The sequence below is a fragment of the Synchiropus splendidus genome, chromosome 14 (assembly GCF_027744825.2).
Source record: "Synchiropus splendidus isolate RoL2022-P1 chromosome 14, RoL_Sspl_1.0, whole genome shotgun sequence".
Classification (NCBI taxonomy): domain Eukaryota; kingdom Metazoa; phylum Chordata; class Actinopteri; order Syngnathiformes; family Callionymidae; genus Synchiropus; species Synchiropus splendidus.
The window spans coordinates 20,577,286-20,593,278 of NC_071347.1; the positions used below are offsets into that span (position 1 = coordinate 20,577,286).

The following is a 15,993-nucleotide window of genomic DNA, read 5'->3' on the forward strand; positions in this document are numbered from 1 at the left end:
CAGTCCATGTGAGGATCACAGCATCGCACGATACTCGCTGCACTAAAAGGTAACGATAAACCGGTATTGTGAGAAGAGGCTGTTCATTTTTGACCGTCCTCCAGATACTTGGTGTTTGTGTGTGTCTCCAGTGTGTGGCGCCGGGTGGAAACACACACAACTGAAGCGGATAAGCAGCAATGTAGCAGCGAGGCGCTCACCTGTTCAGTGGAAACCAAGGGTTAATGCTGCCAGAGAAGATGCTGCAACACTTTTTTTTAGTTGGAGTCAAACTCCCAGGATGATGGTGATGGGCTTCCACTTGAAAACAACACGACCTGTGATGCTCAACCAGGGTCACTTTCACTTTCCGCTGCTGCTTTCCTGCTCTGCTCACTTCCCCTCCCAATGTATTGTGTAACAGTGGAAACCGTTTACACGCAGTTGTATGGTACTTGTGGTGTTGCACTAGTGACGGGACTCCGCCTTTACATCTGTTCCTTCTGGTCTGATATCAGTCTGCTCACAAACCAGAGAGTTAAAGTCCGTATGAAGCCGAAGCAAATGAGCAAGAGCTGAAGGTGGAAGTGATGACGTGGCCCGAGCGGAGCCAGCGTCTGATCCCTACCACCTTCACATCCTCGACAAGCCCATCGTATCAAACCGCCAGCGGGTCGATGGTGTCATCTGATGCCCCTACGTCTGGAAGGCCGCTATAAAAAGACCTCGCTGAACAGACACCACAGGTCTGAAGCGGGAAAACATCTGGTCAGGCCGACAGGATTCTTCACCTTGGACTGGTGGAGAGACGGCGTGAAGGTGACTGGAGAGCAGAGCTTTAATAATGGATCACGGAGGAGACCCCCGCCGCCCCCCACTCACTCCGTACGGGGGTCAAACACGAGGTGGCGGACCACACCAGTTGCGGTCGAATCATCACAGGCCAGATTGACTTCACACATTATGACCTTGTTTCCCGCCTGAATATTTCATGAGCGCTGTGAAGAGGACGTGTAATATGTGCGACCCGACACCGCGTGGCATCTTTCCTTACACTCGGGTTAATCCGGAAATCAAACCAGTTCACAGCGAGAAGGAGCTGCAGTCGTGATTAGCGCCGCGTGAGCTTTGGTTAACAAGCTCAGCAGTGGAGATTCCCTTCCATGTTTGACCCCGTTCCCTCTCCACACCTGACAAACGCTCACACCGCTTCACGCACTCAGTTCAACACACATCCATTGTTCACCTCTACGTCATGAAATATTTCTGGCTCTTTTGGGGCGATTCAATCTGAGGCTTCAACAACATTGTTTGTGGCCAAGTTTGACATGCGCAGTGAGGCTGGTGTCCACAAGAGGGCTCTGTCCTGACGCTGTTTGACTCAATCCATGAAAGTCTATTGGAAGCTTCAGCGTGACCCTGTGGCTTCGGACAGGAAGGAGAACAGACCAGGCACATAACATCTTCCACTGTGGCAACACACACTTTTGCTCACTCGCCCACTTTAACGCTCTCTCTCTCTCTCTCTCTCCCTCACTCTCTCTTCCTCCCCCACCCTCCCTCCCTCTCTCTTTCCAGTCTCTGTGTTCTGTCAGACGGGGATTCACAGCACTGGAGGAGCGTGGAGCGAGTGGAGCGTCTCTTCTCCGGGTGTTCTCCCCCGCCAAACTGTTGAATCCAGCTCTTCAGGATGACAGGGATCAGAGTGTGATCAAACCGGACGCAAGCTTGTCGGTCCCACACTGGACCTTCTCCGTGCTCCAGCTAGGTGAGTGAGAAAAGCTGCTTCTTTATCTGCACTCTCTCAGAACCATGTGAGCAGGTTGTTGTCCATCGCCATGACAACTGATAACATTTAAATGTCTTAACTGGACCGGTCCGCTGCTCCTACCCAGGTCTGGTTCGATCCATAAAAGTCCTGTGGAGGACCTTACAGAACACTTGGCTGCTTCCAAGCATTCAAGGTCTCCACAGCCGCCGCGCTGTGAAGTGCAGAGTTAAATAAACAGCAGACATGGAACCAAGTGGAGCCTGGGTCCTGTTTAAGACCTCGGCGATCTGTGTTGCTGTCGCTTAGCTCCGATCCTGGTTTGCCTCAAGAGGAGGACGTCAGGTGCTGAAGAAGCAGCTGACCTGGAGGCCTCTCTCTTGCCTGGTCCACCTTGATGTGAGCCATGGTTGGTCACCCGTTCAGACCAGCTCCACGGAGCAGAACTCCCTCACAGGGATTTTTAAGGAGCCTGATGTTCACGTCCACTAGAGAGGCAGTCATAGGCACCACCCCAATATATTACTGTGAGGTCATAAAACAGTCTGGGGGCTTTATGTCTATGCAGATTTTCACATCAAAATCCGCACCAACCTTTACCCCCCAAGACCTGAGCTTCGTCTTTTATTTTCCCTTGCAACGTGGGAAAAGAAAGACCTGAGGAACGGACTAAACTTGGTCTAGAACATGATGTCCTGGCGCGTGGAATCAAAGTAAGTCTGCCAAGGATGACTTGACCACTTACTTTCACAGAGTCAACCATTGTTGCCTACGTGGAGAGGATCTCCCCACTGCCTTTAGAACAGACAAAACATGGTTAGTTCATAGTGTCCGCTCACACAGTTGAAACCTACCCGGCGGCCATTACAGTACTCAGATGCTTCAACGCAATCCTTGTTTTGAAAAGCAAATTTCAAACCAGGGTCGGGAATTGAAACAGATTTTTTCATTGAAGTGGCTTTGGGTCCTTTCTCTCTGAGGTCCTGAGGGTTTCTGTCTCCAGTTTCCTCCATAAACATACAGAGATGATTCTCAATTATCGGTACGGTTATCGGCTGATAAGATGATGCTTCATCAAACATGTCGTAGCTTTTCTTGAGTTGGAGTTCACCACTGAGTTTGGTGAGGTGAAAGCACAGGCATGTGGCTCTCAGTGAAACTGGAAGTCCAGGTTACGACCTTGGAGCATCTCGGTGTCGCTTTGCTTGAATCTCTATGAGATAGATGGAGGTCTGAAGGATCCAGTTCCATCCGAACGATTTCCTGTGTGACGTTTGGAATCCTTGTTAGCTGGAAGTGCTGCGGCAACATGGTAAGAAGGTCCCAATACCCAGAAGGTATCTGAAACCTTGGTGTTTTCCATCCACTCTTGCAGCCAGTACACAGCAGAAACGGGTTAATAAGAAGTCGATACAGACCTCGCGTCTCCTGCGGTGCGGTTTCCTCTGTAGAAATAGTAAATCAATGTCAGAGTTGCCGCTGAACAAATCATAAAAACCGTTCCGGGAGCTGCTCAAGTTCATCGGGCCAGAAATCGATCAGAACCCGTGACGCTGTTTACTGAAGAACACTTGAAGAGCTTCGATGTTTTCTCGGATTTGAGCGGCTCTGGTAACCCGCTGACGGCACAAGCGCCGAGAGAAAAGACATCTCAAGAGAAGCTGAAGCTGAGGACTCGTCATCACCTCCACAATCGAGAAGTAGAAGTTACACCATGTACACTCGGCACAATATTTAGGAATAACAAGCCTTTCTCAAGTGGCACAAGTCCTGTCGTTGCGTGCAATTACCAGCACTTTCCCACAAATTAATTCTGACAGCCCCGGCGTGGACTTCAGGATCCTTCAGCAGGTAGAAGGTGGAACGACTCCCTCACTTCCTCCTTGGCGATTGAAGGCAATTAAAGATGATTGGCAGACGACACGTGATAAGGGGGCGTGCGGGAGGCGAGTGGCGGCGCTTGATAGGATTTAGTTGAGAACGACAGTTTCCTTTTGTTCACCTGCACAAAAGCCGCTCCGCCGAGGGAACGCCGCCCTCTCGGCGGCGTGAAAGCTGTTCCTGGGGCAACGCTTCCTCGCTGACATGAGCGAGTCAGGCGCCAGCGAGCGTCTTTGTCTATAGCAGCGTTTCATCTGCGTAAATAGATAATCCGGCGTCTCTGAGGACCAGCACTTGAGAGGGTAAAGAGCAAAGCCTTCTTAAATTAGCGGTGCGGTGTGAGGATTTTTCTTTGAGAGACCACTGACTGTTCCTCGACAGGTCTGAGCTCCTCTGCTGCAGCTGAGCAGGTCTCGGCAACACAAGCTCTCAGGTCTGTTGCGGGAGTCGAACCAGCGCCAGACAAAATTCTGAGACAGTGATTTTTGTTTAGAACAGAGGTGGGCAATTCAGTTTCCTGAAGGGCCACATGAGAAACTGTAACTGTTGTGCCAAAAGAAAGACAGCGGTGAGTGCAAACATGACGGAAAATATCCAAAATATTTACTTCAGTAACAAGGACAAAATTTGCCTGAGAAGATGAAATCTAATTAAGGATATTAAGAAGTGTAAATATGCCATGAAACATACTGAAATATTTCATTTTATATGCACTTGAATATAAATCAACTATGGACTAGACATTCAAGATAAAAAGGCAATTTATTTCAAAATATATTTTCAGTATTACTTCGATGTATTTTGAGAAACAGGAAAAACACAGAAAAAAATATTCTCAAAACAAGAAAACGCTATATTTACTGCTGACGCAGTGTTGGAGACTAACAGAGAAAGAACAAAAAAAGGCAGAAAAATGAGGACATGTTAGTTCAGTTTAGTCTGACATCAAACGGGCCACGAAAATACAGGAATCGGGCTGTATATGGCCCCTGGGCCGCACTTTGCCCAGGTCTGGTTTAGAAGCAGCACTTAGATAATAAAACAGGCAAGAAAGATGAATGCGTAAATATACGAAAAGAAAACTTTTCTATCTTAGTATTTTTTTTATTCACTCAAAATGACATACTTACTGTATATTTATCTTATAATATAAGTCTTATTACATATTGTTTTTCCAGATATTACCGTTTAGGGACTATTTAATAAATGTAATGTTGCATTTTCCCCCTTTTGACCATTTGTTTCAGCTATTTTATTTGTCTTCCATGAAAACCCTTAGGAAAAATATTTGTCATTTTGAATGACTGCATTCATATTTTAGAAATACATTCCATAAGTGACTTCATAAGTCTTTGGTTAATAGATTCATTTTATTGTTGCAGGCAAAGATATTTTCCTCCCCTGTTTTTGTTATGTTGCCACAGGCAGTGTGTGTTCGTCGTCATAGCAAGTTCACCACGAAGAGTCACTTCATTTTTAAAACTAATAAAAACAAATGAATGGCATAAAATATCATGCAAATCCCAGTGAAAGCAGGAGCTTCCAGCAGGAAACATTTACTCCACAAACGAGCTCCCAGAGGAGCTCGGCTTTCCTGCTCTCCGTGTTTGTTTACGGGCTTTCGGAATTTTATTTGTCTCTTTGGATTTTCATGCAACATTTTTGAAACATGTTGTGGTTTTTTTCTTCCAGCTGATGTAAACACAGCTGCTCGAGCCACGAGCGGCTTTTGAAGTCGATATCATCCTGAGAGAGCTTGAAACAACCGTGAGAAGTTGCACTGTCACCTGGTGAGAGACGTCCAGACGTCCACTCTGTTGAGACTGTAGTGGGTTTCACCACGAAGCCCTTTCCCCTGACGCTCAATCGTTGACCTCTAGAGGGCAGCACGAATAACGTCCACGCGTTTGAGACGCAAGCGTCTGCTAATGCTGCCTGGGACTAGACAGAGGCTGGAAGCAGAGTTATTATAGTATAGGATAGATGGATGCAAATCATTATTCGTGAACTGAAATGAAAATAAAAATCTGTGTTTTTCATAAAATCGTAACAAACTGAAACTGCATTGTCTCTACAAAAAGAATGAGATTGAACTAAACTGACTTTCTGTCTTTATTTGTTTTGTGAAAAAGCATTTTGAGTCGGTTTAAAATCGATCGATTTTCTGGTTTTATGGGTCGTACAACAGTTGTCGACCTGATGGCACTGAAGTGCGACTGTTGTAGTGGGGCGAAAACGTCATCTTTCAAAACTTAATGTATTTTTTTTACATGGTGTCTTTAGTTGAGTTTTTATTACTCAGCATTTTTGAGGCCTATTTCAATCCTCAGACATGTTCCAATACCCCAAATTGAGGGGGAAAAATGACTAGAACTAACGCTAAAAATAATAAAAACTAAACTGAAACTATTTTACAAAAACTAAAACATTCATTAAAACTAGCAACCGACTCATGAAACCAAAGAAAACTAACTGAATTTGAAAGACAGAAATTCAACACTAAATAAAAACAAAAAGTCATGAAAACCCCCACAATGTTATAGCATGCGTGTGAAGACAGAGCTAGTGAGTCAGGGCATCCGTCGGCGTGTCACCTTGTGAGTGACGTCTGGACCTCCGCTCTGATGGGCTGTAGTCACTTTAACCATGACGCCTCTTTAGCCTCTTAGACGCTCCATCTTTGACCTCTAGAAGGCAGCACTAGTGTCTCGACGTGTTCTGAAGTGTTTGCTAGCGTTGCCTGGAACTAGCAGCACTAGTGAGTCAGGGCATCCGTCGGCGTGTCACCTTGTGAGTGACGTCTGGACCTCCGTTCTGATAGGCTGTAGTCACTTTAACCACGACGCCTCTTAGACGCTCCATCTTTGACCTCTAGAGGGCAGCATTAGTGTCTTGGCGTGTTCTGAAGTGTTTGCCTGCGTTGCCTGGAACTAGCAGCGCTATAGGGAGTCATCAGGGCATCCGTCAGCTTGTCCCTGGCACTTCCACGGTGACGTCGCCCCGCGGGTGTGACACCCTGGTCCCTCACCACCAGGGGAGCCATTGACATTGAGGGAGCGTTCATGTCCCGGTGACACGTCCGGAGAGGACTGTCGTGTCCTGTAATGGACCATATGGGGGCAGCTGAATTTGTAACCTTTGAAAAAGTCACAAATCACATCATCAGATCCAGAGGTGCAGCGTCTGAGCTCCAGTAGATGCCGGCGTTGAGGATCAAGTGTAAAGCAGGAGCGAGGCCAGCAACAACACCATGAGTGGATGGGTTTGATACTGTGGCGCAGCTCATCTCAGGCAGCACCAGCTTCACTGTGATCAGGTCCAAATGAAAGGCTTGTCGTCCCCCTCACACCTGTGGTGTGGTAAGATCCACGATCGACTGCCCCTCGTGCCTCTGACTCCCATCTGAGTTCCAGGAGACGACCTGCCTCCACTCTGCTGCGCACTGGAGCCATTAGCCGGAGAGATGAACAGGATAACATAATCTTCAAGTGGCATCCTCCAGACTCCAGGGAGGGAAGTGTCACGTATCGATTATCTATCAGGTAATCGATTGGTCACCGAAGGGACCAGAGATCCCCTGTGAGAACTGCACCTGGAGCAGGTGTCCCCACGTGTTCTCTGACCTGGAGGGAAGTGTGCTTATCTCCCTCCCAAGGACACAGTCGCTTATCTCAGGCCTGCGCCGGCGCTGAAGTTGTCCCGCCGTGGCGGCGACTTTATCAACCGACCTGATCTCCTCTCGGTGGAGTACATCCATGCTGCAAAGCCACTTGGTCACAGCAACTTACCGAGACACTTTTGAAACAAGAGCAACGGAACTTTGTCACTATCAGTAGTGGACCTCATAAGACAGTGCTTTTCTTTGAAGGTAGCCATTAGCACGAGGATGCTAGCTTGTCCTTTGATGTTGCTACCTTGACAAAATGAATGACTGTGCTTGAAGAGCTGGACTCTTCGTTCCACCGAGACGCGACAGGAAACCTAAACGGTTCCAGCATCAGTCGGCTAACTTCTGGAGGGAATACGTCCATTTTGATGCTGTCCACAAAATATTCAGCTCCAACTCACCTCATATTTTAGAGTGTCACCAGTTGGAATAGAACATTGGGTTTCCAGCGGGAACACAAAATAAACAATTATCTTCAATTCACCGACGAGGAACAGCTAAGGGAATATTTTAGCAGCTCGCTAACAAGTCGCTGCCGACTCATCTGCATCGTCCGAGGTTCTCAGTTAGGTATTGTTAAAGGCCTTGTCAGTGAACAGGAACGGTTCAATAGTTAGATGTTTTATTTATTTATAAAGCAAATTTAAATATATATATTTTTAAAATACAAGTTCATTGTGATCAGATATGATATTTATAAAATAGAAAATATTATATATTATATTTTAAAAATATATATAATATTTTAAAACGTTTTTAAAATATTGAGAATTACAGGTGAGATTTTTTTGTGGATAGAATAAGGGACATTCTACTTAATATTTGAATCAATTGTCATTCTTGTCATTGATGTCATTCCTTCATCACCTCCAGAAGAATATCAAACAAAGGTTTTTGGTGAGAATGGCACCAAAAAAAGAAACAATCACTTTCCAACTGAGAAGTCGAACCCTGTCAACATTTCTAGAGCTGCGTATTGCACAGTGTCTTCTGTTTGAGAGACGTATCTGCTGCAAAACCTCAGCACAAACAAGATCTTTTGATGTGCTGCCGCAGTCAGACTCCTAACCATGGAGCTAGATTCGTGACTCACATACAGGCTTGTTTACGGCCCTAGATGTCCTCAAAACTGAGTCCCACGTTAGCCCCTCAGAGATCTGACCGATCCTCCGGCGTCTCTGTTGAAAGCATCACATGAGCGCTCGCTCCTCAGTGCGATCAATAAGAAAGCACTTTTCTACAGAAGAGAGAAAGTCAGGTTTCCAGCGTCGCAGCTGCGAACTCATGCCACCTTCGGCCCCACTTCCTGTGTGTCCTCATGTCCAGTGGCGTCATAAATCAAGCTGCCATATTTCATGTTCTTGGATGTAACCCTTCACACCCCGGCGTCAGCTCTGGAGGACGGGGCCTGAATGTCGCCGGTTCCACATCTGTCGCCGCGGCGGAAATGGCAGAATAATCAAACGCTGTTGGGATTCTGACACGGCTCCACCTGCTGCTGCTGCTGCTGCTGGTGAATATTAATGTGGTGTGTGTTTGGTCCAAACATCGGGAGAGAAGATTGACTCACACTCGCCGGAGGGCGCGCGGCATCGACCCGGCTGGAAGAGTTAAATCATGCATGAATCATCGAGGATTCAATTACGACTTGAATCACTGACTTAACTGTAGCGCCGAGTCATGATGATGACACATTATAACTAACAGGTCACTGGCTTTCACACGGTACTTCCTATTTCAGAATAAGAGTCTGAATGAACAAAGCAAGGCAGCACGATTGTTCAGTGGTTTCTTAGCCTCACAGTGAGAAGGTTGCGGCAACTTGGAGCTTGTGTGATGCCTGTGCACTCTGGTTTCCTCCCGTCCTCAAAAAACAAAGCGGTAAATTCATGATGCAGTACGTGGTTGTCGGTTGATATGTGCCGCCGCCCCTCTCACCCTGGGTGGCTGGGAAAACCCCCATCAGTCTGGGACCAGACGTCAACTCTTCTGATGGTGGTGCAGTTCTAGTGAGCGACTCAGGTCCACTTCCTGTGGACTCCTGGCTCCACATTTGACTCTCACACAGCTCCATGTTAACTAAATAAATATCACAGGTTGCTGTCTCTCATGTGTTTTCACGCTCCAGGGAACTTGTTCTGTTCAGGGACCTCATCAATTATTGATCTTGCGACGCTTCATTCTTATACACATCTCAAACAGAGATCAATAATTCATATCCAGGGAGCGACCTATGACCTTCTTGGACCACAAAGAGAAGTGGCTTGGAGCTCCGATATATGGAGTCACAACCACCGGGTGACAACTTGTGACTCAGATCGTCTCGCTGTTGAGTGCGATTCAAGGAACGAATGAGTCCAGGTCACTTCCTGTTGAGTTTAACAGTGAAGAATGAGATCAATTTGGTCCAGAGTAGCTCACTAATCTGCACAGAACATCAGGTGAATGTTGAATAATTCATGGGACCTGACCTCTTGTTTTCACGCACCGGTGAACTCGTCCAATCGATACCCTCATCGCATCACGTGACTCTTCCTGCTGTGTTCATAAATCACGTAGTCTTGACGTGTCAATCCAGACTAGTTGACTGGTAGATTCCACTTTATTTGTTTAGAAATGTTTTCTGCTCACGACTCATCGACGCGTCGGTTTGGACTGTGATCAGGTGGTTCCTGAGGTCTTCCTGGATCCTTGTGAGGCTGAGAGCTGTGCGCTGACTCACCACAGAGTCTGAACAGAACTGCAGCGTCTCGTAAATTCACCTGGTGTCCGCGTTTTCAGAGGCTCTCAGGAGTACAGCCTGGATGCTCCTGCCGTACGTTTGTTGAGAGCTTGCTTTGAGCAGTTTCGAGTGTATTTCCATGACCCCAAACATCATTGATTCCTCGGTGAAGGAGTGAGAGAAGAGGTAGACGTGGTCCGTGACCCAGAGGAGTGAACAACATCACCAAGTAGGAAGAAGCTTTTACCACCTGATAAAACGATGATGTGAAGAACCTCTGAGTTGAACATGGCCGGTGTTTCATGATGGAGATGGTTTTAGCTCATCACTCCAGCGCTGGTCACTATACTTGGTTTGCCAGAGCCTCATGTCGCTTTTTCAGCTTTTTATTGTCATGGATTAATTTAGCTTTTTAGCTTCATGGACCTGTATTCCGGTCCTTTCACTTCACACCCATAACTCTGACCCTTTAGCTATTGAACGCAACCAAAAACAATGTTCGGAATATTTTTATAAACGTGTCATTATCCATTTTTTTCAATTGGTATATCGAACTATTTCAACCTCATGTCCTGTCATCCTTATCTTTGTTAGAAAATGACTTTGTACTCAGGGGTGTTTGTGAGCAAAGCTCCAATAGCACTCCAGATGTGAGCTCCCTGCATGATCCTCCGGAACACACTGCCCGGACAATTCCTCCGTGGTACAGGCTTCTGCACTCGACAAGCCTCATGGAGACGCTTCCCCAGCTGAGGCAACCTAACTGCTTCTGTGTGCTACCTAACCTGACCAGATGCTGTCACGGGCCTGAGCCCATACCTGATAAAAAACAAAATAAAAATTAACAAGATATACCTACGGCATACTTTATTACTACAGTGGTACCTCGGTTCTCGACCACAATTCGGTCCAGACGGCGTGTGTGTGGCCGCTGCATGTGGGAGGGGTTGCCGAGTGAGTGACGTCTCTCCAGAAGGGAAGAGGTGCCCGGTGCGTGTCCAGCTCTGAATGTGCGCTTCTGTGCAGTTTGGCTGTGACAAAGTCATAAACCAAGTCACGCTCTGTCCCAGACTGGCCTCATCCCTGTCCCAGCTCCAGCCCACAACAGGACATCAAACCCTGGAGTGAGCGCTCCAGCACCTCCCCTGTGACACTCTACCACGGTCCAGTGTGGAGACAGGAAAGGTTTTACACCTCAATATGAAGAAAAAACAGTCAGTAAATGGAGCTAACGGGACACGTCTGCATACAGAGGCTGCGTTATACACTGTAACAAAGCGCGTCGTGGCTCAGCTGATTGGTCTGTGCACGTTATGTTTTCCGGCTTATTTCAGGGGCGTTCGACTTCTGGATTTTTTTTCCGAAATCCAAAGCAAAAAAATCTTAAAATTTTTGTTCAAACTCTGATTTGTTCGAAGTCTGGAACATTGAGGTACTGAGGTACCACTGTATTTGGAACAAGTCAGCAAAACATTTTGGAGACAACAACAACAAAAAAATGCTGAACTAAGTCTGGGGACACGAATTATAGTTTTCTGTTTTTTGTATTTTATTAACTTAATTCTACCTATCTATCCATCCATCTATTCATCCATCCATCTATCATCTATCCATCCATCCGTCCGTCCGTCTATTTATGTATCTGTCTGTCCATCCGTCCGTCCGTCCATCCATCTAATAAAGAGTCATATATTTAACTGAACCAGAAAGAAATGCTAATACAAGTGCAAATGTTAGTCTTAATGAGGAGGAGATGGAGGAGATGTTGACCGAAATGATTATGTTCCCTCTTATTGACCTTTTTACTGGTGATATTCTGTTTAAAAATCTTTCTCTTAATCACTGTGTGTGTGTGTGTGTGCACAGACGAATATCCTCCCTCCTGATAATGCTGCCTATAAATCCAGCCTGCTCATGTTCACCCTTCCTGCCACGCCACTCTTTCTCCAGCCAGTAATTCGATGTCCGACAAGAATAACCAGCGTTATCACGGGGCAGCAGTCGCCTTTTCTTTTTCATAATGCCACTTTACTGTTCACACCGGCTCAAATGAGGCCAGCTAAAGACCTGAAAGTCTTCCAGGGGAAAATGGAGACGTGATTATGGAGCGTCTCCGCAGCACAGTGGGGTCAGCGACCGCGGTGAGAGCGGCTCCTCGCGCTAATACGCCTCATCATGTAGATTCTTTAGAATGACATTTCCATGGCAGTTATTCAAAAGGTCCAATTAAAGGCTGCTCGTCATGGTGAGCGACAGCGGAGGCAGTTCTGTCCCAGTTCTGAGGTTCATGGTCCCTGAAATGACTGAATAGTTAGGTGTTTAACACTGTTTTGTTGTTGCCATTAGTAGCTTATTAGCAGTTATTTCGTCTTCCAATTTTTCGCTCTCAATTTTTTTCATTTTGTCTGCTTTTCTTCTAACTTTTTCCTTTTTAAGACCTTTATTCTTTTTATTGACTTCCATTTTTTCCCCTTTTTTCCTGTCAACTACTTTATGTTGACCTTTTCCACTTTTCCTCTCTTCATGTTTCGAATTTCAACTTTTCGATAGTTTCCACCAAAATTCTCAGATCAAATTTGTGCAGTCCTGCGTCAGGTTTCCTTCATTCTTATTGTCACCTGTGTCTGATCACTTCACTCATACTACTGGGGGGTGTGGTCTCACAGAGAGAGCTACCACCCACAGTTGAACAGGACTTACAGGGCTCTATCAGACCTCAAGCCATGTTGGTGACTTCTATTTGACATTTGACCCAAAAGCTTCTGGATCCAAACCCATATTGCAGAGAGAAACTCTGTCAGTATGGATGGACTGAGTCGAGGACGTGACATATCTGAGGTGACATTGAGGCGTGGACTTGATTTAGATAACAAAGACGACACAATGCCGCGTCTCTTCTGACATGGAGTCTCAAGACAAATGACTCCCGCCTTCATTCCTTGGAATCCCCAGCGGGTGCTCGTCTGTGGGTAGGAGTTATTTTTAAACCTCTGGGTCAGACCCGCGGATGATCTGGAAGCTTTCCAACAGACAGCGCCGCGGATTAACACGTTTGAGGAAAGCCAAAGGAGAGAAGCAGCTCCTGTCTGTTTCCATCTCTGTCCAGAGAGAGCGCCGGGGACGTTAGCCTGGACCCGTCACGGCGACACTCACACAAAACGCCGGGTTTGAGTTCCAAAGTGGCAGAGCGATGCTCTGGCAGCAGAGACTTCGCCTGCAGGCGGCTCAAACGTGGTCCGAGCAGCATGATGAAGGTTTTCTTTGGCTCAGGGAGACGCACAGACGTTCCAGCGACTTTGACAAAAGTCTCCGACAAAGTCGAGTCATTCTGTTGGAGGACAGAAATACTATTTAAAGGGCTGCTGAGACTCTCCCGTGGGGGGCGAGGGAGGCTGAGAGAATAGTTCATTGCTTCCTGATGCCTGCCTTTGAGTTTCCTTTGATCTCATTTGACCAGAACAAAAACGTGGATCAGAGGTCTGACAATGTGCTCGTCCTGTACAAAAGACGATGAGCTGCCACCTGCGTTGCTGCTGAAGGAGTTAAACCCCATCAGTCGGAGCAACTCGTGTCGGCTTTGTAGGAAGTTGATGAGAGTCAAAGGAGATGTGTGAATCCTCACACTCTGTGTTCCACCTCTAGTGACCTTGGGAGCGACAGCATATGGATGGAGTCCCTCACTGGCCAAATCTGACAGAGACATCTTCATCAATGCAATAACAGCTTTCAAGACACAAGAATGATCCCGATTTTCTTCCTGTTAAATGGCATCGCAGTTAGGCGCAGATTTCAATGAAGCTCCATTTCCCCTCAGTCGGATCCACCGACATCCCGCGACCGAAGATTGTTTGTTACAAATTGCAGCTGAGCAAAGAATCACTTATTTTCCGGTTAAGTCGGAGGGATAATGGAACAAATTGCAGTATGACTGTCAATTCTGCGCCGACTCCGGGGAGACGCGGCGGAGTCTTTCCATCATCACGGCAGCTCTCAGCAGGTGGACGGCTGCACGTGCACGTCTGATAACCGCTCGTCTCTCACCATCAACACGCATTCAACTCACAAGTCGGCTCCAGTCTGAAGACAACGCCGACCAGAACCCAGCCGTTTACTGACCAAACTGGGCACGACAGGCTCCATGGTAACCCCCGCTGAGCGGCTCTCGCATGAGTTCCCCGACACACTATTTACTTGACTGTACTCTTCCTCGTGCGTGGACTTAATTACCAGGGCTATATTGGTCCTGAAAGCTTCCCTGACTCCACCGTCTCCTGGGCAACATCAATCCACAGGACCAGAGCAACAAGCAGCGGCGCTGTGCTTTATTTAGATGTTTGATCTGGAGAAGATCTGCAGGTGACTGCTCCAAAAACATCCGGCCTCCTGATGTGAAGTTCTGCAGCTCGCACTTTCATCCACAAATGTCTCTGGTCGGCCCACGGACGCGCAACAGGGACTGCACGTGCTTCGTGTTTGCCACGGACCAACGAAAAAATCACTTGTAAGTGCAGCTTCATAGCTGAATTAGATTCACACTAATGGGGAGATTAGGACTTTAGTGAAAGCAGAGACATGAAAACTGTCCAGTCAAATACATGTTCTTCAAATACATGATAAAAGGTATAGACAGGGTTGTGACCTGGGTCTCAAACTTTGCATTCGTGTGGACCCAAATAGGCCCCTCTTTGTCTTGGTCTCTAGAACACTAAACTAGTGGTGCGGATGCATCTAATACTAAATGTGAATTTTAATATACAACACTGACTATCTACATGGCTGTAATAACGCGCTGAAGATGGAACAAACCACTGTGTGGCTCCTCTAAAGCAGGGTGTGGACAGACGACACAATGCATTGTACATCTTTCTTGGTCCTCCTTAACCTGAAGAGGCGGAGTCCAGCTCAACACCTGGTGAAGGAGTGCCGACATGGCAAGTCACACTTCACTTTGTCGCCAAAAACGGCCCCTACTCTGCTAAGGACAGGGGAGGTCCCTGAAATATGGATGTGAAAAACAAATGTATTTAGAAAAAGAGGGAAACATTCGAGTGAGTAAAGGGTCAGGGTTTTAGAGAACTGTATGTAATGATAAGAAAAATTAATGTATTTAAATCCACATCATAAATTCTTGTTCAGTGAAGAGTTAAAAAGGTCGGATCTTGGCAGACCTGGCAAAGGGACATGCATTAGTTGAAGCTGGTGACAACAAATTTGTGAGGCTCATCCTCTAATCGTTTAAGTCCACACCAAATCTTCATGAGTCTCTGGAGGACGACTGAGCTACTTTTATGGACCGAGAAATCACCCGAGGAGAAAAGCCATTTCAGCAGCTTGTATCCGTGATGTGCTTTTCCATAGCCGATAAATTAATGATTCTAAAACCTTGTTGCGCTGAAGTCGGACCCGCATCATCAAAAGTTAAAAATGTGTCCGAGCGCGATCACGTTCTTGAACATTTGGTCTGAAAACATGGTTCAACTTTACCGCCAGCAGGAAGAAGGATCTCCTGACAAACTTAAAAGCCTCTCGGATGAGAAGCGTCGGCTTAAATAAGTTATGATTTTTAGAAAGCATCAAAACGTCACCGACCGCAGAGAGGCTTGGACCAGCGGCGGTCTCGCCACTTCAGCCTCGGCGAGCGGCGGACCTTCTCCTTCATCAGACCTCTGACAGATTCGGGACTCCCGCTGTGGCGCGGAGGAAGAGCCCGCCGTTGCCACCGTGGTAATTGCTCACTCCGAATTTACTTCCTCCTCTCAAGTAGCCGCTGAAAGCAGAGACGGGTAAATGAGCTCAGCGAGCTCCTTCTTCTAGCCACAAAGTCTGTTAATGTTTTATTTATTTACTCTGATAGCCGCGATTAGGCCGCTAACAAAAGCAGCGTGACGATATCGGAGTGACGATGTGAGCAGAGAGATATGAAGGAGCGATTACCAGCTGGAGTTGACAGATGAAAGAAATCATTGTCTTGAATAA

The 15,993-nt window shown here is 46.7% G+C and overlaps 1 protein-coding gene across 2 annotated transcripts in view; it reads left to right on the plus strand.

Annotated features, from left to right (window-relative positions):
* The window catches only part of shisal1b (shisa like 1b), a 52,829-nt gene that overhangs the window by 20,164 nt on the left and 16,672 nt on the right, over positions 1 to 15,993 (plus strand). For both annotated transcript variants that reach the window (XM_053885924.1, XM_053885925.1), the window contains one exon: positions 1,558 to 1,747. The gene's annotated coding sequence lies outside the window, so the exon portion shown is untranslated. Of the gene's footprint in view, positions 1 to 1,557; positions 1,748 to 15,993 lie in introns of those variants that run through there.